Consider the following 26357-nt stretch of genomic DNA (forward strand, 5'->3'; position numbering starts at 1 on the left):
TAATGGGTCTATGAGGGTGTGAGAGGAACAGAATTAGGGGTGGAGAACATAGACAACTCTACTGAGAAGTTTAATAACATAAGGAATAAAACGAGGTGATAGCTATATAGGAACTGGAGATCAAAGGGTTTTTTAAGAGGGAGGAGGTGATTGCTGATGGGATTGATTCAGTAGGAGAAACTGACAATGCAAAAGAGGGGAGGATGGCTGGAACCAGGTATGTGAGTGGAGAAGGACATTGGTATGGTCTGAATATGCACCCCTCCCCCACTCATATGTTGGAATGTGATGGTAGTAGGAAGTGGGGCTTTGGGGTGGTGCTTAGGCCATTAGGGTGGAGCCCTCATGAATGGGATTAGTTCTCTTTTAAAAGAGACTCCACAGAGCTTTCTGGCCCTTTCCACTATATCAGGATACAATAAGAAGCTGGCAACTCTGAAGAGAGCTCTCAGCAGAATCCAACTATGCTGGTACTCTGATCTCAGACTTCCAGCCTCTAGAACTGTGAGAAAATTAATTGCTGTTATTTATAAGCCACCCAGTCTGTGGTATTTTGTTTTAGCAGCCTACATGGATGAAGGCAGGCATAGAATACAATCATTAGATAGGAGTAGGATAGTTCTTTTGTAGTAGCAGAAGGAGAAATAGATGTGGAGGGGAGATCAGGGAGTACTCTTTGGAAGGCTTTTGTTTTTTTAGTGAAACAGGAAGGGTATGGTGTGGGAAGGGAGGGCCAAGGGAATGTGGTAGGGTGACTGAGACATGTTGGGGACCCACTGGAGCACTGGGGTCATCCCAATGGGTGCTTTTCACTAGCCATGGTCAGTTGCCTGATTGCAGTTTTCAGGTAGGTGGAGAGGTGGGTTTTACAATCTCCAAATGTCTTGGAGATTTGCCAAGAGATTGACTAAGTAAGAGAGAAGAAAGATATTTTGCAGGGTATGTGAAGGAGTGGTCTTGAATGACCATAGATTTTAATAACTGGCCATGTGATTGAATAAAGTTAAAAAAAAAGAATAAGAGGACATGAGGGACAATGAAAAGGTGGTAAGATCAGTGGATTTTAAACTGAAATGTAGATGCTAAAATACAGTAGCATTCTTCTATTTGTTTTGGGCAGTCAAGGCAAGCAGCATAGTTGAAAGAGCATGGACTTTGGAGCCACAAAGATATGAGTTCAGTTTTCTAGCTCAATAACTAAGAAACTTTTAACCAAGTCTCATTTTTTCATCTGTAAAACAAGGCCCTCTTTCCTCACTTGTAGGATTTTGTAAGATGTCATTCAGCAGACACACAGGAAGGGCTGCAGTGGGTGAAGGAAAGGATAAAAGAAAAAGTATAAAAATAGATAAAAGGGGATGAAAGTTAATGAAAAGGAGAAGGGGAGAGGTTTTGAGAAATCAGATGTAACTTTGCACAAGGAAGCACCCTTGTAGAGTCCTGTCATTAATTTCCATGACACAAGTTGCCCTCCTTCCTTTTACCTTTAGGGCCTCCCTCCATTTACTTTGAATGAATAAGAGGCAAAAATTAGGCAACAGAGCTGTTCATCAGGTGTTGGATTTCATTCCAATGCACAGGGTAATGGATTTAACCTCAAGATAAAGTTTTTCTTAAATCAAAAGGGAAGAAACATAAGCAGGGGAGGGAGTTGTTTGCTCTGGAGGCATTTGTGGTTTGAATATTATTGATAGGCAAGTGTGGATTAGAGTTTAACCTGGGAGCTTCCAGTCCATAGTGGAGAGGTATTGATGGCCTGGTTAGGGGCTGCAGAGGGCTGGGCTGGGGAACAGTTATGGGGCACGAATTGTTTGCCATCTGCTATATTTGGGGGTGTTAGTTTGGTTCTGCCATTCTGCTCCTTCTTATCTCTTATGCCTTTATAGTCCTTGAGACCTGGGCAGAGTGTCCTTCTGGAAACATGGCCTTCTTAGGAAGTGCCGGAGAGTAAATCTTCATACAAGATTAAGCCTATGATGGCATATGGGAGGAATGTTGGGGATCCTACAGGGGAGGAGAGGTGGCAGTGTTATGAACACCAGGAAGGTTTGCACATGTCTCCCTCTCCACAACCTACTTCTTAAGTTTTCCACTTCACCTCCCCCTGTAACCATGGGGTCTGGCCACTTGTTAACATGTAGATGTATAACACAAAGATTTGTGGGAAAGGAAATAGGTTTTTAATAAGAGAGTTCCCATTTTGAGGGGGCTGGGAGTATTCTTGCTCTGAGCTGACTGAACCAACCTCTCCTGCAAAGCGAAAAAAATAAGCCACCTGCAGGAAGATTAAAGTCCAAATCCATGTCCAGACGTTCCCCATTATTGCTTATCTGTAGCCCAAGGTTGTTACTTGAGCAAGTCTCGGTCTATCCAGCTCCAGGGTCTCTTTTTCTCTGGTGCCAGAGTTGATGTCTCAAAGCAGCTAGCTGGCTCTCTCTCTCTCTCTCTCTCTCTCTCTCTCTCTGTCTTTCTCCCTGCAAGACCCATGTGCCATACTGCAATGGGTTGTAGTGTCACAAGGGCTGGCACCCAGCAGGGATACATCCTAGCATGAGACCTTGCCTCGGGGAACTGGCTTTCAAGTGTGAGGGGCCTTAGCCCTGAGCAGTCCTGGAATCTGCCACTTCTGCCCCGAGGAAAAAACAAGAGAGTGCCCAAGAAGCTAAAAGGCCAAGGGGCCAAGGGGCCAAGGGGCCAAGAGGCCAAGGAGCCAAGAGAGTGAGCTTCTGCCACCTTTTGTTTAAAAGTCCTCTCCCAGAACACCATGTGCTCTAGAAGCCAGTGTCCAGCTCTCCAACCAGTGAGGGCCAGTGTAGGACATGTTTGCCTTTACCCCTCTTTCTGCTGCCATGTTTAGCAAGGCAGCAAAATCTTGAACCACACATGCTCTGTACAAGCTCCCTTTTGCTGAGTCCCTTTTGCTGAGTCACAATCAATAAACTATCTCAGTGTTGTTATACACAGTAACTTCCAGTGATTTTAGCAACAACCTGCCCCCACCAGGACATGTTGCAATGTCTGGAGACATTATTGATGGTCACAACTTGAAGGGAGGCATGTAATGGGCAGAGGCCAAGGATGCTGCTAAGCATCCTACAATATACCAGATAGCCCTGCAGCAAAGAATTATCCAGCCCCAAATATCAATCGTGCTGAGGCTGAGTAACCCTGAAAACTACAGCAATCTTTTTAAAAGCTAGAGGGTATCTGTTTATACAAATGAAGTAAATTTAGAAGTTAAAAAGCAAAGTGTTTTTAAAAAGGAAGAAGCTAGGAAGCAGCCATCATGTAGGGAGGCAGTGAAGTACAGTGGTTAATGGCATGGTTATAAAGTCAAATGAGTGTGAGCTGGACTCCAGGGTTTGGCATTCCTTGCTCTGTGACCTTGAGCAAATGACTAGACCTTTCTTTATAAGTACAGATTTCTCATTTGTTAAATAGGTATAATAAAGGTGCCTGCCTCCTGGAATTGTGATGGTAAGTGAGGAGAGCATGTCAAGAATTTGGTACAAGGAGCACTTCCGCCAAGATGGAGGCGTAGGTGGAAACACCTTGTGTCCATGCACAACTGAATCTAAAAACAATAAAGTTTTAACAATAATAAACGCAACCAAACCACACAGAAAATCAACAATACGGAGTCTGAAAACAACAAAATGCTCAGCTAAACAGGTAAGAGGGGTGAAGCCAGCAGCGGAGCTGGTTGGCCAAAAAGACCAGGGTGGTGCGCAAGCAGCCGAAGGCATGAATCCCAGGTGTGGGCTAGCTACGGGCAGACACAGGAAAGAGGCGCTGCTGGCTGTCTGCAGTCGATAGAGCATTTGCATGCAGATAAACCAGTGAAGAGGCGAGCATTGAGACCCCGTGGCGCAGGGCGGCGGGCTCACACATTTCTGTTCAGATAAACAGGCCGGGGCGAGTGGTGGGACAGACTGGGTGAGTGGAGAGGACCGCCTTTGCTCCCTCTCTGACCCCGCCCCCACATACAGCATCACAAACCAGTGACCTGGGTGGCCCCGCCCTGGTAAACAACTAAGGCTCTACTCCTCATACTTAACAGGCGAGAACAGACCAAAAATGGCTCAAGGACAAGTCAAAGCAGATAAATCTAAGTGATGAAGAAATAGCCAAACTTTCGGATGCACAGTTCAAAACACTGGTGATCAGGATCCTCACAGAACTGGTTGATTTTAGTCACAAATTAGAGAAACATATGAAAGCTAAACTTATTGAAATGAATGGTAATGCACAGGAAACCAATAGTAATGGAAAGAAGACTGGGACTCACATCAAGGGAGTAGACCATAAGGAAGAAAAAAAATGACTAAACAGAAAGGAATGAAGAAACAAGAATTCGAAAAAATGAGGAGAGGCTTAGGAACCTCCAGGACATCTTTAAACGTTCCAACATTCGAATTATAGGAGTACCAGAAGGGGAAGAGGAACAGTCACGAGTGAAAACCTTATTTGAACAAATAATAAAAGAGAACTTCCCCGTTCTGGCAAAGGAAATAGACTTCCAGGAAATCCAGGAAGCTCAGAGTCCCAAAGAAGTTGGACCCAAGGAAGAACACACCAAGGCACATCATAATTATATTAGCCAAGATTAAAATAAAGGAGAGAATCCTAGAAGCAGCAAGAGATAAGGGGACTGTCACCTACAAAGGAGTTCCCATCAGACTGTCAGCTGATTTCTCAAAAGAGACCTTACAGGCAAGAAGGGGCTGGAAAGAAGTATTCCAAGTCATGAAATCCAAAGACCTACATCCAAGATTGCTCTATCCAGCAAAGCTTTCATTTAGAATGGAAGGACAGATAAAGTGCTTCTCAGATAAGAACAAATTCAAGGAGTTCATCATCACCAAGCCCTTATTATATGAAATGTTAAAGGGACTTACCTAAGAAAAAGAAGATAAAAAAGATGAACAGTGAAAGGACAGCAAACTCATAGTTATTAACAACCACACCTAAAATAAAAGCAAATTAAGAGGACAGCTAGATCAGGAGTAAACCATAGAAATGAAGATCACATGGAGGGTTAGCAACAGGGGAGTGGGAGGAGGAGAAGGGGGGAGAAGGTACTGAAAATAAGTAGCATAGACGGTAGATAGAAAATAGATAGGGGGAGGGTAAGAATAGTAGGGGAAATACAGAATCTAAAGAACTTGAGACATGTGTTCATGAACTAAAGGGGGGGAATGGTGGGGGAGGGGTGTGCAGGGTGGAGGGGAATGGAGGGGGGAATAGAACAAATGTAATGGCATAACCAATAAAAAAATGTTTAAAAAATTTGGTACAAGGCATAGCATTTAGAAAGCACCCAGTAATGGGGGGGGGGCGGAGCAGTAGCAGGAAGGAACAGGGGCCCATGATCCAGTGTGGAGAGGAACACCATAGGAGCAAGGGAGTGTTTCATCCTCAAAATACTTAGCATTAGGATGGAATCCTCTCTGAAATCCTACTTGGGAAATCATCACAGAATCTTCCCTACCACACAGGATTTTGCTGTCTAAATTCCTGCTGGTTTTGGTTTTCATTTTTCAGTATTTGTTTCTTGAATGTAAATAAATCCCTGGCTGGGCCCGTGGAGGCCTTCACACAAATGAAAGCATTCCCACAGAGCCAGAACCCGGACAAGGGGCACATAGAGCCTGCCTCCACACCACCTTCCCCACTGTGCTCCTGAAGAGACACTGGGTTCCCTCAGGAAACAGCTGGCACAAATAAAGTGGCCCAAGACAAATAAGCACTGACTCTTCTTGGCCTAATATTCAAAGCATGTGGTCTCATGAGAAGAATGAGTCCTCACAGGCAGGGAGGCCTCTTGGATGCATCTGGTAGCTGGCTCCTGAGACAGGTGGGGAAAGGAAGGAGGGAAAGGGAGAGGGAGGGAGAATGTGTAAGCAAGAGGGAAGTTATAGTCTTTTACCACCTAATCTCAGAAGGGCCATTCTATCACTTTGCCGTATTCTATTAGAAGGGAGTTGCTAGGTCCAGCTGACACTTCAGGGGAGGGAATTGCATGGGGGCATGACTGCCAGGAGCCATTCTAAGAGCATCTTACTACAAGTGCTACATGTGTGGCACACACATTGCAGACCCTGCAATCAGGTTCCAGTAAAACAGACTCTCTTGTTGCCTGCAGGGACTTGCATCACTGGGTACCTGGGAGCTGGTGGGGTAACCATTTTAGGAGAATTTACATAGGGTTGAAAGAGTTTTTCTGGTCTGTGGGGCCTGTAAACTATATCTGGGAATATGGAGTCTCTATAATCTATTCACTTGGCCTATTTTATCTCAAAGGTGCTGTATTAATTTCCTATAGTGGCTGTGATAAATTACCACAAACTTAGTGCCTTGAGGCCAAAAGCCTCAGTCAGTTCTAATGTGCTAAAGTCAAGTTATCGGCAAGGCCGGTGCCTTCTGGAAGCTCTACATAAGAATCTGTTTCCTTGCCTTTTCCAGCTTCTAGAGGCTGTCTATATACCTCGGTTTGTGGCCTGCTCCTTTATCCTCAAAATGCATCACTCTAACCTCTGTGTTATCACATTGCCTTCATTCTGGCCCTTTGTCCTTCTTGTCAGGATCCTGTGATTATATTGGGTGCATGTGAATATGTTCTGCACCTCAAGATCATTAATGTTATCATATCTGCAAACTCCTTTGGCCACTTAAGGTAACATTCTCAGGTTCTGAGGATCAGGGCTTATATATGTTTCAAAGATCATTCTTCAGTCTGCCATACTTGATATGACTGAAATAGCCAATTAAGAGGTCTTACTGTCATCCTCCAATACTACAATTAATACATTTCCCTTTAAAAACACCAGCAATGGCCCTTCATTGTTCATTGATTATAGCCCAATCCAATAGCCTAGCTGTGTCATTACTGGCTTGATGGATAGCTTCCTGAACTGTTCCTGCCCTTCCCCTGCAAATTGTGTTTCCAAGACTTCTCTCCTTTGTCAGCTGGCTTCTGGCTGAGTTTGGCAAGTGCACTGATGAGGGACTGGAGAGTAGGAGGAAGTGGGCATGATACATCCTCTACCCCAATTCTACAGGACCACAGGGAGAGAAAGTGATTGTGCTCTCCCTGTAGTTCTGGCTCCCACCAGACATACCCACTCTCCATGCACCCAGCTCTTAACTGCACAGTCTCCACTAGGGATCAAGCACCCTTGAAGGCAGGCCCATTGGTGCATTTAGCATCAGGCAGGCCAGGATCTTAGGCTCCAGGCCCATCGGTGGTAGCAGCTTCCTGCTTGTTCTGATTCCAAGATGGCTTCACCATTCTCTAGTTACCTTTATAACTAGTTACTGTCTCCCCACACCTTTGTAAGTAATTCCTTTTATTAAATTCTTTCTATTGGTCTACCAGTATAGTGAATCAGGTTCTGGTTGAACCATGACTGATATGCTGGTTTTCAGAGGTTTTCACATAGTCCCAAACCATTTGTTTAACTTAAACTCTCAGATGGCTTTACTAAAACCAAACCATATGTTTTTCTTCAAATATGCTTTTCTGCTTCAGGAAGTATATATTGAAGCCATTCTTTCCGTATGGAATACCCCTTTCCCATTCTTGACTTTTCTCATTAAAATATTTTGGGTGCTTTGAGGATCATTTCAAAATCTCCCTCTTTCCACTTACCCTCCATTGTCACACCTGAATTCATTCCCTTTTCCTGCTGTAGCAATGAACTGTTACAATGCAATTCTTGCTCACACAACTGCCTCACATTGAAGATATCTGTTAGGTCACAAGCCTCTACAATTTTAGAGTGTACAGTGTACTCTATAGGTACCATCAAATGTACTATTTAATCGAATGATGTCGGAATTCTAACCATGGCATGACTCTTATTCCTATTCTCTGTTAGATAAGAGGTGATCAATTTTCATTTTACTCTTACTAGCTATTTTTACTCAAGGCTAGAAAAATAAATTTTATGTTTTAAAATTATAAAACTTTTCTCCATTCCCTCACTCTAGTTATTATAAATGATCTGAATCTCAATTTCCCAATCAAAAAATTAATATCTTTATCTCAGGAGCAAACAGGTAAAAAAGCACAATGAAATTTAAGCTATTTGTGTCATCATCACAGTGGGCACATAGGTTGTCATATACAATTTTTCCTTGTCCATTAGCAGTTAATCCAATCAATTTGCAGCCCACCAGTCATGTGCCCATTGCCTTGTGCAATGAGCTCAGAGGTGACCACACAGGCAGATGTCTGATCAATTTTTTTCCATTTCTGTGAGTGGGGTAAATGACTCTTTGGGCAAAGAAATCTGAGCCTGTTACAGACGTAAGACAGTCTGGATTGACCAGGCTACCTAAGCTACAGCACGACAGTGTCAACAGGAACATAATGACTCAGGTGGGTATTCTTACCTATGAGCAGGTCCATGAGCAGATCAACTACCTTGACAAGCTTGGGGTCCATTCCTCTTTTCTCTTGATTGCTTGGGCACAATCCCAGGTACCCTCAGTGATGACTTACTACGTTCATTAAAAAGTAGACTCAGGTTTACCCCCTGTCTCCCTTACTAGCACCATTGGCAAATGTCCTTCAAAATTCCTGAAGGTATAGTCAGCACTGTTCTCAGGGTTACCAGATGTAAGGGGCTTCATGAAGATATTTGGAAATCTGTGGTTTTGTTATAAGCAGTCCTATGCAAACAAAAGGCAGAATCTCCATCCTGGAAAAAAAGGCCATGCAACCTTCTTCAAGACCAGAGCTTTCTGAAAGGATGACTGGTGTGTAGCTCACCAAAAACTTATCCTCCTGAGAAACATCACACCCCAAGACACAGAGACTTTGAATTTCTAGATAGGTCTTTCTCCTAATACTTTTGTTTGCACATGCTTTTGAGGAGCAAATTTTCTTTTTTTTTAATTTTTATTTTATTGATTATGCCATTACAGTTGTTCTATTCCCCCCCTTCATTCCCCTCCACGCTGCACCCCCCACCCCTACTATTCCCCCCCTTTAGTTTATGACCATGTGTCTCAAGTTCTTTGGATTCTATATTTCCCATACTATTCTTGCCCTCCCCCTATCTATTTTCTACCTACCGTCTATGCTACTTATTTTAATTTTCTAAGCCAGAAATTCATCTTTATAGTTGAAAACAATAATTTAGGGGTGGGATGTGGTATGGGAAGGGGGGTGGTGAGTGATTGCAAACATGCCTGACTTTCCCCTTTCAAGGGTGGCAGTGTGGCCATTCCCTGTTATATCTTCCTGTGGCCACAAGATGGCAATGTTTAGGAATGTTACAAACCTCCAGGTGGCTGTTTAGATCCCAATTGGAATCCCAGTGAGGCACACAACTGATAGGCGGTACGTGTAGAACCAAGAGCTTCTAGACCAGAAACAGGAGGAAGAAAGGAAGGGTCATTTATTACAATACTTAAAAATATACAAATAAAAATTTTGTGAATTGTATGCTGAAATGTACTTATGTAAGAATGGAACATGGCTGAATCCACTATGAAGTTATATGCCCTGGGAACCCATTTCACCTGTGATGATATATTTCATTCTGAATTCGGACCATCTCCCACCACTGGGAAGCATTTCCACAACTTTGTTCACACAACAAGTTTAGGCACTTTGTGTGTAATATGGTCAGGTCTGAATCTGTAGGTTTCCCATGAGATTGGAAACCCCATGAGGGATGGAGCCATGTTTTCTTTACCTGTTTCCTCAGCCCCGAGAATGAAGTGTAAACAACAGCCTAGGCTCATTGCACATCAAATAAATGACTCATTGACTCAAATATCAGTTTTAGGAATAAAAATTCCTATAGGCCAACTTGTCATAGAATGAGTACTAAAGGTGAGATTTGTCCTGAGTTTTGAAGAAAAATCAAAGGAGGGGGCGTTTAGGGAGGAATGGTTCATACAGCCCCCTCCCCACTTACCCCACCCAACCCTGAACATGGAGAAGAGGACATTTTGGGTCTGAAGAGAAGCAGAAACAAAGGTGCATTATGGAAATGTAAAAGGTATATGTATGTATTCAGGGCTGGTGCAATGTGGAAGGAAAAACAAGGGATGATGGTAAATACAACTGGAAAAGTACCAGAAGCTTGAACTTGGGGATTTTAAAAATTATGCTAAGGGATGTTTTAACTTGAGTATTTGCATTTCCACTTCAGTGATTGCTCAAATTTGGGGATTAGAAGAGTGAAGTCGTTGTCTGCTTGAATAACTCAGGAGATGAAGGAGGAATGGGAAATGATGATCAGCAGACACCAACCTCTGGAGGCAGGAACACGTCTACGACCTGCTCTGGTTGCAGGAAGGCCCCCAGGGGTGGCCCTAGCTAATGGCCCCAAGTGATGGCTCTAGGTAGTGGCCCCAGGTGGTAGATCTCACAGGGTGACCTCAGGTGGCTGTCCCTACTTCTCTGTCCCTGTGGCTCAAACAGAAGCCACTTTCAGCTCTACCACACTCTCCCTTCTATCATGACCTCTGGGGCCCAAAGGAGATTGCATAGTTTTGTGACTTCAGAAGTACAAGGCAGAGGAATGGCAACTATCCTGCCCATGAATCTGACTAGGTCAATACAAGGTCCCTGATGAGTTTGCTGCTGAGTATGGATGAACCCAGAAGCCATCAGTCCTGTTCGAAAAGGTGCTGGGCATGGATCAGACTTTCAAACACAAATTCAAAAAATGCTTTCACTTTGGTTTTCAGCATAGACATCCCTTGGTGTAGTGCAAATTCAGCAAATTACTGGGGATCTAGATGGCTCTTTTATTCTAGTTAATCAGATTATATTGACTAATTAAATAGAATTTGTTAGTAACATTTACTTATGAACAGTACAGAACTTTATTAATAATCCATTATGTTGGAGACTTTAAATACCTGGCACTCAAAGCAATTTCAAATGCTTTTGTATTGCAAAGTGGTGTGTTGCATTCCTGCAGTCCTCAAAGTCATCATTGGAAAACTAGGAACATTTGCCAGTCTCTACAAAGTAAGCGTTTGCTTTGCTCTGAAAGGTATGTTTTTCAATTTTGCTTAGTGTTTTTTTCTAATTTGTCTTTTTTCAAAAACAATTTCATTTATTACCTTTAGAGGGGAAGGGAAGGAGAGAGGGAGAAAAATATCAATGTATGGTTGCCCCTCATGTGTCCCCTGTTGGGAACTGGCCTGCAACCCAGGCATGTGCCCTGACTGGGAATCGAACCATGGTTGTTTGGTTCATAGGCCCGTGCTCAATCCACTGAGCTACACCAGCCAGGGCCGTAACTTGCCTTTAGAAGAGTTGTAACCTGACTGGTTCTTGGGGAAGAGATGCATAATAAACAAGAGGCTTCTCTGGTGACAGATGGATACAGTGGCCTCTTCCCCGTATTTTAGAGACAGAGCATTTTAGGGACTTCATAAATATTTTGTTTGCCCCCTCATACAGAGAAGAAATAAGTTTTGTAACTGAGTGAGTAGATACTGGAATTCAGAGGCCACAACTCTCAGTCATTTCATGACTCTTCCAATTTAATTAATTCTGCAGATGTCCACGGCCCAGGGCAGTGACTGACTTTGGGTGTGATGATTGGATACATTCTGAAGTCAGAAGGTGGTGGAGTCCTAGGTTTTTCAGATGATGAATTTGGCCATGCTGACTACTCTGTGCCTCAGTTTCCTCATCTATCCCTACCTCACTGTTTTAGGATTAAATAAGTTATCATATGTTGAATGTTTAGGATAGGCCTGGCATATAATAGCAATGCAGTGAAGGGCAGCTAATATAACCCATGTGGTTTCTGGTACAGCTGTGGTGAAGCAGAGCTGCAGGGATCATGTTTACTGAGAGCTTCTGCCTTCAACAACTTCACTCTGTGGTGGTGGAGGAAGAACATGGACCCATATAACAACACTTAGGAGGACACATAAAGATTAGGCAGTACTGGGTATAATCCAGGTCTTACGTACTCAAATATATTCAAAAGCCAAGTAAGTGACTTAAGCAAGAGAAATGGAGAATGATGGCAGAGCCTGAGTCACTGAGTAGTGAGGTCTGTCTAAAGGAACTTAAATTCAGTTTTAAAAACATTCTGTGGACTGTACCAATCACATTTAAGGGCTCTATTACACTCCCAAACTTGGTATAATTACTTAGCTATGAAGTAAAAAGGCAAATAAGATGTATTAAAATCAACGAGAAAAGAACTTAGGAAATTATATTATGGACAAAATGAAAGTTGAAGACCTCTGGTGGTCTTCCCAGTGTCCAGTGGGAAACAAAAATGTGGAGCCAGAGATGGCATTGGGAGCCTCTCCCCATCACCAGATTAGCCACTCTTACCCAAGGGTACAATAGGGTGGGTAATGTGATCATAAATTCCTAACTGGGCATGTTATTGTGAATTGTCACACCTCAGGCCCACATCTTCCCTAGTAAAAGCTTATCTGCCTTAAGCAAGCCCTCACCATTGTTTGGGGGTATTTAAGTTAACATACCTTTTAAATATCTCATTTTCAGGCCCGTGGGAACAACCCTCAGGAGAGAATATAATCTTGTTAACTAACCTATAATTCAATTACTGTCTCGTTTTCTTCCACCTTCATGTAATCTACATTCCCTCCTTAATTTCAAATGCACAAAACCCCCTGCAAACCGTCATTCTTGGACCAGTTCTCTCAGTGTGTTGAGATCCTCCTTTCAAGCATATCCTGAAAGGACAAATCTGGCACCATTTGCTATTGTGGCATCATTTTGCTGTGCAGGCCTATGACCTTGTTAAATACAACTGCCATTTTACTCTTTTGAGTTTATGTCCCCAGGGCTGAAAAATTACTGGAAAAACAAGAACAGAACATGACTAACAGTTCCACACAGCCACAGGCAAAAGATAGCATTGGAGAAAACTGCAGCTTATGCAAAACCAATGAATCCCCTGTGTTGCAACATCCCTAAGAGCCCAGTGGCCACATAAGAGCAACCTTCACCCTTTATAATCTGATAAAAGCTCACAGTCCTAATCTTTTGAGTGCTGGTGCATTTCTCTGTGCCTAGCCCCTTCCCTCCCTTGGAAAGTGAATAAAACTTTGCTCTTTGCATTTTCTTCTCTTTGTGAATTCTTTCACATCAATGGCCACCCTAATATATTGGTGATTCATACAGGGCATTCTCTATTTCTTCCTCTCCTCTGCCTCCTGAGACTTGCAACTAGGGTAGCAGTAGGCAGCAGAAGCTGCCCTGACCCTATCTCTGTGAGGTTTGTAGAGAGAATTCTAATCCTTTTTCCATCTCTCTGGATTCTTCAGAGAGCCTCCTCCTCATCTCCTACACAGACAGTGATTGGTAGTGTCTCTGAATCTCATGATGAAAGCATTCACTTTGTTAAAAGTGATAGTTTAGTGGCCTGTCTCACTGTCGTAAATCCCAGTGTTGGCTCTCTCACTTCCCCAGAATTTTGGCTGTGAGGGATGCTTCCCCACTGTTTCCCTGCTCTGTTTGGTCTGCACTCTGACTCTGATGCCTGACTGTGGGACAGATCTTTGTGGTCTTGGTCTGCCCTTGGACTCTGAGTGTCCTGACTCCAGTGGCAGATCTCTAGTTTGTTTGTGTTAGGAAGGAATGCCCTTCTCAAACATTCCCCTCCATTGGCATGTTCTTGTCCCTGAGATATCCTTTCCTTTTAATCTGAAGGCTTTGGGACTTACTGACCTCAAGCCCAAGTGCTTGGTTTACTATTGCAATACAGGCTGGCCCTAATACAAGCTAGGTGATCAGGAGGTCTGGCCCATGAACAGGTCTCTTAATTATAATACTATCCTCTATGTTGACCTGTACTGTTGCCATCTTGAGAAATGGTCTGGGGTTCCTTATGTTTAGGCCTTTTTTGAACTCTCATCATCCTGATCTCTGCACCTCCTGTCACATTTACTTACACCTACTTCCCTTCCTCCTCCTTCTTTCCAAGATTTGGAAGATATCCTTCTTTCTGCATCTCGTCCTCCTTTGTATCCCCCTTCTGTTCCTTCACCTGGCTCTTTAACACTCCCTCCAGCCCTTCTCCCTACTTCTCCTCAGACCTCTCCCCCTATCCACTTCAGATTGGGTTTCTCCCAGCTATTACAGCCATCCTTTTCAGGAACCCCCTAAGCCTGAGGCCCAGCTCCGTCTCCATGAGATTGCTGGATTGGGTTCCAGCATTATATGGGTTCAGGCTCCAGCATTATATGGGTTCAGGCTCCCTTTTCAATGTCAGACCTCTCCCAAGTTGAGGTCAGACTTGGCAGTTTATGGCCAATCTGGCCAAATTTACAAAGGAGTTTGAATATCTCACCTTCTCATATGACTCTCCTGGAGAGATATTCACATTATCTTTTCTACATGAACCACTTAAGGGGACAGAAGCCATATTTGGGCAAGGTATAGGAGTATGGGGATGATATATGTTGGAGGCAGCCTAATACTTAGGCCTCTGGAGCCACAGTTTTCCCTAACCAAGGCACCAGTTGGGACTACCAAGCTAACTCCCCTGACTTCTGTAAATGGAATCACATGCTCTCCTGCCTTATAGAGGGAATGAAGTGGGCCACTACTAAGCTTGTTAACTATGACAAGGTTAAGAAAATTACTCAAGGGCCAGATGAGAATCCTGCTCTTTTCCTCTCTAGGCTCTAGGAAGATTTTTTCCTCTACACTAACCTAGACCCTGATTCTAGGGAGGGTCAGTCTATCCTAGTGATGCACTTCATCTTCCAGTCAGTCCCTGACATTCCGTGCAAACTCCAAAAGCTAGCAAAGGGACCCTAGAATCAGAGTTAGTCAATCTGGCTTCCAAAGTCTTTAACAATCATGATGAGATAGATGACAGGAGGAAAGGGAACAGGACCAACAATATTCTTGGGAGCAAAAAGACATTTCCCAAATGGTAGCCTCAGCAATTTGAGGGGGTTCTTCAGGGAGGGACTTACCCAAGGCCCTGAACACAGCAGTAAGGACAGCCACCAGTGGCACTGGGGCCCCAACCTGCTTTAACTGAAAACAAGAGGGTTACTGAAGCAAAAAATGCCTGAAGAAAAAGCAGCAGATGCCAGGACCATAACCATTTTGAAAAAGAGGGAGAACTGGAAGTGGGAGTGTCCTCTCCTCAGGGGAGGAGATCAAACTCTCCTTCCTGAATCAACAGGCACTCCTATAAGGGCTTCCTCAATATCCACAGACCTCCTTGGCCGCCTCTAGACATTGGACTGATGGGCCCCTGGCATTGGATGAGGCTCTACTTTGTGCCATTGAATTGGCCCAGCCTTAGGTAACTCTCTCCATTGCAGGTATGCTAATCAATTTCTTAATCAATACCAGAGCCACTTACTCTGCTCTTCCCAGGTTTTGGGGCCCTCTGCCTCCCTCTTCTATCTCTATCATAGGGGTGGAGGGAAGGCCTCAGACCAGTCTACATTCCCCCAGCCTCTTCTGTGCTCTGTGAGATCAGGTCTTTGCTCACTCATTCTTGGTAATTCCTAATTGCCCCATCCCTCTCTTTGGAAGAGATTTAATGGCTAAGGTAGGCTTGCTGTTTTTTAACTAATCAATCTGGAAAAAAAAATTTAAATATCATTGACAAAGCCAGCAAGTTCTATAAAGAGGGGCCCTTGGGAGGATTTGAATGGTGGGATTTTAAGACCAATATCTGGTCCTGGTTTTCCTGGCTAACACCCTTCCTGGTACCTGTAACAGTATTTTTTTTATTCTTGCTTTTGGGCCATGCCTCCTCAAATATCTCATATCCTTCACTCAGCGGACTATCCAGGCTCTGGGACATTCCCTCCACAAATGACCTCTGGCCACAGCTGTTGCTTTTCAGGCTGTCCAATTCCACCCTCTTCCCCCTGATGATCTACTTTCCTAACCATCAGGAAGTAACCATAAGAAGGCGAGATCTTCACCTATATTCCCCAGAACTGGGTCTGACCATTAAAGAATAAAATACTTTTAAAACCAGAGAGGGGAATGAAAGAACAAAGCCACTGGCATTTGCTCTTGTGGAGCCATTTGTCAAGCAGGTCTATGATCTTGTTAAATATGATTGCCATTTTACTCTTCTGAATTTATGTACCTAAGACTGAAAAATTACTAAAAAAGCAAGTACAGAAAAATTACTGGAAAAGCAAGTGGCTAACTGCTCTCTATAGCCACAGGCAAAAGATAGCATTGGAGACAAATTGTAGCTTATGCAAAGCCAACCGAAACCTCCTGTGTTCCAATAGCTCTAACAGTCCAGTGTCCACACAACAGCAACTCCCCTACCCTTTATGATTCAATAAAAACTCACAATCCCAACCTTCTGGTGCTGGTGAATTTCTTTGCACCTAGCACCTTTCCTCCCTTGAAAAGTGAATAAAACTGCATTTTCCTCTCTTTGTGAATTCTTTCCTAGCCTGTATCAACAGCCACCCTAACATATCCTTTGGCTCAGATAAACTCTAAAATAAACTGACAAAATTTTTCTACAACTTGGACCTTCTTCTGTTGACAGCTTATTTTCCTTTCCCCATTTCTTCTTACTTTTCTTTTTTTATCTCTCTTTATCTTTTCTTCCCCACATTTGTCTTCTCCCTTCTCCCTGCTCTAGACCTTGCACGGTGCCCAATGATACCTAAAGACATTGTGAAGGTAAAGTGATGCCATTCTGAATTGGAGGATGAGGGCAGCATGGGTTCATTTATTGTAGACTAGACAATACTCACTGCATATTTTAAAGTGTTAATTCTAGAGGCCAAGATGGAGGCATAGGTGGAAACACTTTGCTTCCTTGCACAACCAAATCTAAAAACAATAAAGTTTTAACAACAATAAAAGCAATCAAACCACAGAAAACCAAACAATATGGAGTCCGAAAATAACGAACCACTCAGCTAAACCAGTGAGGGGGCGAAGTCAGCAGTGGAGCAGGTCGGGCAAAAATGATCCCCCCCCAGGTGGAGTGCAAGCAGCCAATGTCACGGATCCCAGGTGTGGGGTAGCTACAGGCAGACCCAGGGAAGCGTGGTGCAGCTGTCTGTCTGAGGTCGTGCATTTGTGTGCAGATAAACCAGTGAAGAATCAAGCATTGAGACAGATGGTGCAGGCCCCAGTGCAGGGCAGTGGGCTCCCACATTTGCACTCAGATAAACAGGCGGGGGCAAGCGGTGAGGCGGACCAGGCAGGCGGAGAGGACCACCATTGCTCCCTCTCTGACCCTGCCCCCACATACAGTGTCACAAAACAGCGACCTGGGTGGCCCCGTCCTGGTGAACAACTAAGGCTCCACTCCTCATACATAACAGACACGAACAGATCAAAACATGGCTCAAGAACAACTCAGAGCCGCAGAGCTGATAAATCTAAGCAATGAAGAAATAGCCAAACTTTCAGATGCACAGTTCAAAACACTGGTGATCAGGATCCTCACAGAACTGGTTGATTTTAGTCACAAATTAGAGGAACATATGGAAGCTAAACTAATTGAAATTAAGGGAAATACACAGGAAACCAATAGTAATGGAAAGGAAACTGGGACTCAAATCAATGGAGTGGATCAGAAGGAGGAAAAAAACGACCAAACAGAAAAGGATGAAGAAACAAGAATTCAAAAAAATGAGGAGAGGCTTAGGAACCTTCAGGACATCTTTAAATGTTCCAACATCCAAATTATAGGGGTACCAGAAGGGAAAGAGAAACAGCCACGAGTGAAAAAGTTATTTGAACAAATAATAAAGGAGAATTTTTCCAATATGGCAAAGGCAATAGACTTCCAGGAAATCCAGGAAGCTCAGAGAGTCCCAAAGAAGTTGGACCCAAGAAGGAACACACCAAGGCACATCATCATTACCAAGATTAAAATGAAGGAGAGAATCCTAGAAGCAGCAAGAGATAAGGGGACAGTCACCTACAAAGGAGTTTCTATCAGACTGTCAGCGGATTTCTCAAAAGAGACCTTATAGGCAAGAAGGGGCTGGAAAGAAGTATTCCAAGTCATGAAAACCAAAGACCTACATCCAAGATTGCTCTATCCAGCAAAGCTTTCATTTAGAATGGAAGGACAGATAAAGTGCTTCAGATAAGATCAAATTCAAGGAGTTCATCATCACCAAGCCCTTATTATATGAAATGTTAAAGGGACTTACCTAAGAAAAAGAAGATAAAAAGTATGAACAGTGAAAGGACAGCAAACTCACAGTTATCAACCACACCTAAAACAAAAGCAAATTAAGAGGACAGCTAGATCAGGAGTGAACCATAGAAATGAAGATCACATGGAGGGTTAGCAATAGGGGAGTGGGAGGAGGAGAAGGGGGGGAGAAGGTACAGAAAATAAGTAGCATAGACAGTAGATAGAAAATAGATGGGGGGAGGGTAAGAATAGTATGGGAAATATAGAATCTAAAGAACTTGAGACACGTGTTCATGAACTAAACGGGGGAATGGTGGGGGAGGGGTGTGCAGGGTGGAGGGGAATGGAGGGGGGGAATAGAACGAATGTAATGGCATAATCAATAAAATAAAAAATATATTTAAAAAATAAATAAAGTGTCAGTTCTAGAAAAAGTATTGTTATAACAAGAAGACCTGAGTAGCAAAATGGAAAAGTAAGGAAGAATTGAAGAAAAAGTATAAAACCAGAGTGTTAAGGAACTTAATTTTTGTTTAATTTCAGCATGAATCAGAAACTCAGAGGCAAAAACTCATTTTCGATGTTAAAAATAAGGTACAACAGAAATTGTTTCTTGTCCTTAGTTATTAATTTATGATATTTTGTAAAGGTAAAGTTAGAATTCTTTCCTTTTAATCTGCTAAATTTTTAGAGTAAACCATAAAATTATTACTCAGATAGATTTGTTACATTAGTCACAGGTATCAGTAAGAACCACACCCTGTCAATGATATGGATCTTGACTAATTGGAGAACAAGAAGTTAGAGGAAACAAGCCAGCACCAACAAAGAAAAAACTCAAGTAGCCCTACAAGGAAAATAAGAAATACAAAAGACATGACTGTAAGTGTTAGTTGGATGAGGTGGGCTGTGGTAGGGTTGGGGGCTACTGTGGGGAAAATACAGATAGCTAATCGATTTTAAGTATAATATTAAAAATATAGCCTATGAATATCACATTATGAATATGGCCCAAGGACATAGCTACAGTTTCAGAAGGACTGGATCTCAAATCTTGACTCTATCACTTATTTATCGCTGTAATCCTAAATATGTTAATTTGCCTTCTTAGTTTCCTCTTTTGAAAAATGAGGATGATGATATCAAATGAGTTAATATAGGTGAATTATCTATACTGATACTTACTTAAACTGAAGCAATCTGAAATTCTTGTCTGTTTTCTTTGGTTGAGGCAGATGAAAATCACCCAACAGCATAAAGTTTGCTCCAAATCTATTTTTCTATTGTGAGGAATTTCCTCTTCCTGTACAATTCTGTTGCATTCTACTTCATTTTTTAGGAGAAGGAACTAAGCTTGGGGCATCATCTTCCCTTTACCCTTATCTTTTCTTTAGTGTATTGTCCTTTGAATTTTTGTGGTGGTATTTTTCTCTATTGTGATTTATCCTCCTTAAAGGTATTCCCTACTTATAGCAGTACATGCACCCATTTTCTCCCTTTGAAACCCCAGTGAAAGGACAGTATTTTTTTATATTAGATAACCCAAACAGGACTGAAAATGTAACAGCAACAAATTTTGGAAGCTGGTAAGTAGATGGATAAATGTTGAACAAATTGGCTTACCCAAGGGGGCAAAATCCCAGGCTAGTAGTGGAGAAAGCAAAAAAGCAGCTTTCTTTTTCTTAAAATTATACAGAGGACACTCAAAGGTTCAGGAATCCATGAGCCTTTGTAGATACAGTTATCTATAAAACTGGGTTTGAAAGTGAGGCTAGAAACATCAATATTGATTAAAATTCTATTTGGTAGGTAATTCAATTGCTATAATAGACACCTCCATCCCTATGTGGCCTAGAAACTGATCCTCACCTGTTCCATCAGGAGATGAATACTATTTCCTAGAGAGACTAAAAGGAGGCATCTCTGGCCTAGGGAATACCAGGCACAGCTGGCAATGGGGATGTTAAAGAAAAAAGGGGACTAAACTTCTGAAATATGGACAGTCAGAGTTATAATTTCCCAGCAGGAGATCAGATGATCCTTCTTGGGGGAATTTGACCAGCTCAAGAGGAAAGATCTAAAGATACTAAAATTAGGGTTTTCCTAATGAAATGGTCCATCCTTACACTGAAGCCCACATCCAGTAAGCCCCATCTATGTGCTCAGAGCCTGCAAGTGAAGCTTTAATGTTTTGCTCTTGAATATGAGCAGACAACAAAAGATCACTGGACAATTAATGTATGTACACCTTTAAAAATAGATGGAAACCAAAACAAACAGTAAACAACAACAAAAAAACCCCAAAATGACTCAGAGAAAGAGACCATATGGAAAACAGTTAATTAATATTGTCAGAGAAAGCATCCATGAAGCAATAAATGTGATAAAATAATCAAAGAAATAAAAGAGAGCTTTTGGAAATTAAAAACACTACAGCTGAAATGGAAAACTCCTTTTAGAAGTTGAAAGATAAAGTTATGGAAATATCTCAGAAAGTAGAAGAAAAAGGCAGAAGTGAGAGAAAACTATTGTAGAAAAATAGAGGGGATAAAATCACCACTACTTCAAGAAAATTTCACAGAATGAAGTGCTCGGCAAAATGAGTGAAAATAATTCCACATTCTATTTCATCATCATGAGCTTTCAGACCACTTAACACTTAGGGAAGATCCTAAGAGGCTTCCACAGAGGAAAACCAAACAACATGCAAAGGGCTGAAAAATCTGAATGGCTTTACTATTCTCAACAATTCTGATATCTAGACAGTAATGGATTGATCAATGGCATCAAATTTGAGGAAAAGTTATTTCTGGATGAGAACTTCCTTTAGTCAAATATCAATCAAATGAGAGGATAGCATAAAAAACATTTTCTTGCTCAAAAAAAATTTAATCCCTTAGCAGTCAAATCTCTTGGGAGAATTAATTAAGAAAAAAGAAGACATGAATTTTAGGGAATAGGAGATCTAACATGAGGGGCTCCAGTGTGAAGCATAAGGAAAGCAGAATCAGACAGGCAGTTGGGATTTCCTGGAGAGATAACTTCAATACATGACAGATTAGTTGATACATATAAATGTCTCGATTCAGATAATGAAATGTCTTTAGACAATTCTCAACTACATTGGTGGAGAGGTTGAGGTTGCCTCACTAGTAAGTACACATAAAGTGAGCAAACAAAGAAAATAATGATTAACTCCAGGAAAAACAAAATTGTGCAGGAAAGTAATGTAATTATTGAACTAACCAAAATCACACACAGAGATAGATTGGTAGATAATATAATATTGACAAGTGGCATGAGTATTCTGATGGTAGTGAAAGAGCTCAGTTCTCACCTTCCATAGTAGAAAGTCAAAGTATAATATTTTATTTAGAAAATAAGGATCTTAATAATCTGATTTAATGATAAGCCAGAAAAATATTAGGTATAGAAGTATATAAATAAGCTATAAGAAATAAGGAGGTAAACAGTAAGAGAATCTGCTGAAGAGACGAGAAAGTAATTGCCTATTGCAAGAAGAAAATAAGAGAGGATGGGTGCAACTACTGCTGTTTTTCATAATAAACCTTTCAAAATGATTTCACTCTTCAAATGTAGCTACACATAACGGATAGAAACAAACAAACAAGCAAACAAACAAACAAACATAAGCAGATGTAACTCTCATGTCACCAATGATTTTATCTTTAACAATTTAATCCTGATGTATTGCAATTTTATATATTACTTCCTGTAAACAATGCATTGTTTTTGCACAGGTTATCAGTGTCTTTTCTAACTGCATTGCCTTCCTCAATGGCATTTGCTTTTGGATATATTAGAAACTTAGTTTTATTAACTTCTCTTGAATCTTTCCATTAACATCAGCAGATTGCTCATTCTCTCCATTTGGCTTTTCAGGAAATAGCTTATCTCTGGTTTGGCTGTGCAGTCTTTCTTAATGAACAACTTCAATTTTTGATATATTTCTCCATTTACAGGGGGCATAGTCATTATTTGTGTTTTGCATCTATACTTGTGTTATTGTCTGGTAGAAATTACTCCTAAATAAATAGAATCAACGGAAGAACTTGAAGACTGCCTAAGATTAAAAGTATGTGAATATGTTAATGACAGAGTAAGCTTTCACAAAGTTGTCCTCAGAACAATCAAAGATAAAATTAAAGATTTCCATATAGAGATGTTCATAGAAGCCTCATTATCGTGGAAAACACTGTAATACTCTTAATGTCTAAATAGAGGGGATTATAGTACATTCATATGATGGAACTGTGTGTACTATTAGGCAGCATATTAAGAAGAATCCTTTTGGTATGGAAATATATTTCTAGTATGTGGCTAAGTGAAATAAGTAGATCAGTACACCAAAAGACCTATGTATTTAGCATGTAATCTTTACAAAAAAGTTATCTATCTATGTAAATATCAAAGAAAGACATATTAAAATTCTTGAAGTGGTCATTGCTGGTAAATGAGATCCTAAGTAAGCTTTACTTTATTGTGCTGTTTTCCAAGCTTTCTGCATAAAGTATGAATACATTTTGTAAATAGGCGAGAGTAATGTTTTAAAAAATAAAAATCAAACAAAACATATGGCCTGACTTATTTTTCTTACCAGTGAGAAGAATTAGCTTTGCTGAAATTGAGAGTATTGTAGGGAAGAGAGTAGAAATCATTTTGATAGATGCTATCTTTTCCATGGTTCTGGGTTTGGAAAGCTTAACATGTTATTTGTTCTGGCTGTGAGACTAGACTTGTTTCTTATCTTACCCTGGATTCTTCAAATTACTGCCATTTTAAATAAGTTTGTAACAGCATGGACACTCAGACCATTCTAAGGTATCAGATTTAATAGATTTGCTATTTGACCTAAATCAAAGGCTTTCTAATTGGACAGGTAGGTAACCTGCCAGTTCGTAGGCAATTAGAAGATTAGACTCCCTATATGTTTTTCCCTACCTGCTTAGACAAGAGGCTTTTTGTTAGCATGCAAATCTTTAATGCCACACTTGAAACAGCAATTACAAGGATACTAAAATTTAGTAAAATGCTCACACCAGCCCACAGAGGGGAGGGTACAGAAATGGCATCTGTAATAGCAGTAGAAACGGTGCCAGTGCAAGTGAACTTGAAATGACAGCTCACTAATGGCTTACAAGATGCCCATGAGCTGGATTTGTTGGAGAATGGTCCAGGGTAGCAGGCAGGGGACTGGGATGGTTGCTTGCATTGTTTCCCCTGGTCTTCAATTTTAAACAATAGCTCTATGAGGGAGAGGATGGTAGCTGGATTTTAGAACTAAGCTATCTGAGCTCTTGGAAAAAAATTTCTTTGAAACACAAAGTAATGTTTGTCCATGCCATGACAAGCATTGATAGAGACTCATGTGGAGTGACTTAAAACTCGTTGAGAACTGACTCCATCTTATGGGACAGTGGTTATAGCTGAAAGTTTAAAACACTTGTCACAATGATTTTTCACTTAAAATCTAATTGAAAAGAGTTGTGTCTGTGGGTTCCTGAGAGAGGCACTCAGCAACTAACAGGCTGTCCAGAGCATACATTAGGAAGAATGTGTAAAGGTTGTTCCAGCAAATGAATCAATCAACCAAGCCACCAGACAAACACCAGTAAGTATTTACATTGTATAGCTACCAAGAGGATAAGTGCTTTCAAAGGGTGGTGAATGAAAGAGAAATCTTAGTACTGGTGAACCACTCAAAGTACATTGAAAGTAAATGCTGAGTTCCTGGGAAATTTGTAGATATTCATGAAGGATTAGATTTACCTGACTCTTCTAATACTCAATTACAACCTCTTTAGCATTATACAGGATTCTTCTCCTTCTTTATTCACATGAAAAACATGATCTACTGTTTTATATGAATGTTTTCTGCTATCCAGATTCTGGATCCCTGATCTTGTGCCTGAAGTCTTTGAATGGACATCACAAGATTCAAGAATTCTCTGGAAATTCAATGTCAAACTGTGTATATAATCCTCAAAGAGGCACTTAACTAAAAAAAAAAAAGAAACAAAAACACAACAAAAAACAGTTGAAGAGCCATTGGTCTATCTGGGTGCTACATTTGGTGAGGGGAAGAATCTCATCTTTAATTTGCTTTGTATTATTAAGAAAACATCCATTTGTTGAAAACTTACCCAGTACCATAGTTAATGCTTCAATATATATTCTCTCATTTAATCCCTACTCAGTCTAGGGAGAGTTTATAATATCATCTGCATTTTGTCTTGGAGGTACCATATTCACAGTGGTGAAACAATTCACCCAGGATCTTATCACTAATAAATGCAAAAGTTGTGTTGTGGTTGGGACTCCTTCTCCCCTGGAATTTAAAGCCTGGTCTTCCCCAGAATGTAATTCAGAGGGCCAGGAATGACACAAAGGTCTCTATATCATCAGTGATCAAAATTCATTGATTGCATGATTGGCAGTACATGACAGTGGGTATAGAATGTGGGTGATGAAAATATTCCCATAAAAAGATTCAATCTCTGTAGGCTTAATGAAAACTTCAAATCCTAAAGAGTCTCCACCACCCAACTCTGCTCTTTCTCATATTCAAAGGATCTTTAAAAGAAGTGTAATTTTAAAACGCAACTTGACATATCATTTAGCCATAAAAAAGAAAAGAAATTCTGATACATGCTACAATCTGGATGAACCTTGAGGACATTAATTAAACAAAGTGGAATAAGCCAGGCACAGAAAGACAAATATTTTATGATTCCACTTATCTGAGGTAATTAGAGCAATGAAATTCATAGACAGAAAGTAGAATGGTGGTTGTCAGGGGCTGGAGGACAGAGGAGAATGGGGAACTACTGTTTAATGGGTATAGAATTTTAGTTGAGCAAGATGAAAAGAGTTCTGAGGATTGGTTGCACAGCAATGGAAAATATTAATGAACTATACACTTAAAATGGTTAAGATGGTAAATTATATATCTATTTTACCACAATTAAAAATAAAAATAGAAAATTAAAATACATAAAGAGAGTTCACTTGCAGTAAAGTTCTGTAGACTCATGGCACTGTTTCTGTCCATCCACAACTCTCAGAAACTGCCTGAGAAGACTGGGATTGATTTTCAGGGCCTCCATGAAGGAGTCCAGGTATAAGCTGTCAGGTTGACACTCTGCCCCACAAGTCAGCTTCCGCTTGTTTTTGTCTTCAAGTTTGCAATTCACTTGAGCAGAATAAAAAACTATTGATAATGAATTCCTCTATCACATTCTATTAACCACCCCACCTTTTTCTCTCACACTTACAAAGCAAAACACTTACAAAATAAAAGCAGTGACTTTTGCAGCCATGTGTACAATGCCCAGGCTCCAAGAACAGCCACCAAGAAGGAATCCTGCCAGGTCCCTTCACTTCCAACACCAATAGTGGTTGCTCCTGGAACCCAGGAAGTCTCTCCAGAAGTCATCCAACCTACTGGCAAACCAAGGCCCTTGGGAACCCTCAACTCAGAGTAGAGCAGAGTCATCAAAATTAATTGCTGATTCTCAGAATTTAAAGCCCAAGGTTACAAGGGCCCAGGTGCAGATCCACCGTGAGTGAATTCACAGTGGCTCTTGGGCAGCCTGGGAGCTTGGACACATCACAGCGGTGAGCTGGTGGTACTCCAACACAAACAGATTTGTAGCAGTGGCACTGGCATCCAGGACTGCCAGAGCAGCATTTGTGTCTGACAAATGAGGCCTCTGTCAGGACAAAGGGGGCTCTTAGGACTCATTCTACTTTGGCTGCTTTACACCCAGTAAGAGCCAGGGGACTTCTGTCAGAATAGGGAAAACAAAAGTGATTCATTTCATCATGTACCCTCCCCAAAGTCTTTGTGGTCAGCCAATGCAGGCAGGCTTTGTGGCAAGCAATCCTCACAGACACTACTTACTGAGTGCCTACTATGAAGCTAGAATACCCAGAGGCTATTCTAGATACTGGGCACATGTTGTCTAATTTAATCCTTGCAACAGTGCTGTGATGTAGGGATCATTCCCACTGTAGTAATGTGGAAACCAAGACAGGAGACGTGAAGGTCGCACAGCTAGGGAATGGTGGCAGAACCAGAATTCATATTGAGGCTTGGCTCAGTCCCAGCTGACTGCTGTTGCCCACACATACTTGCTACAAAAGCCTGACCAGCCAAAGGTAGTTCTGTCCTCTGACTTACCATCTCTAGGGGTGTTGATCTGGAAG

At 41.4% G+C, this 26357-nt stretch overlaps 1 long non-coding RNA gene across 1 annotated transcript in view; it reads right to left on the bottom strand.

Annotated features, from left to right (window-relative positions):
- Positions 1-25707, bottom strand: part of LOC128627473 (uncharacterized) — a 62662-nt gene extending 36955 nt beyond the window's left edge. The window contains exon 1 of the long non-coding RNA XR_008391646.1: positions 25440-25707. This is a non-coding gene — a long non-coding RNA (uncharacterized LOC128627473). The remainder of the gene's footprint in view (positions 1-25439) is intronic.
- Between the last annotated feature and the right edge of the window lie 650 nt (positions 25708-26357).

The sequence above is a fragment of the Artibeus jamaicensis genome, unplaced genomic scaffold, assembly GCF_021234435.1.
Source record: "Artibeus jamaicensis isolate MK-2021 breed Jamaican fruit bat unplaced genomic scaffold, CSHL_Jam_final contig_414, whole genome shotgun sequence".
Classification (NCBI taxonomy): domain Eukaryota; kingdom Metazoa; phylum Chordata; class Mammalia; order Chiroptera; family Phyllostomidae; genus Artibeus; species Artibeus jamaicensis.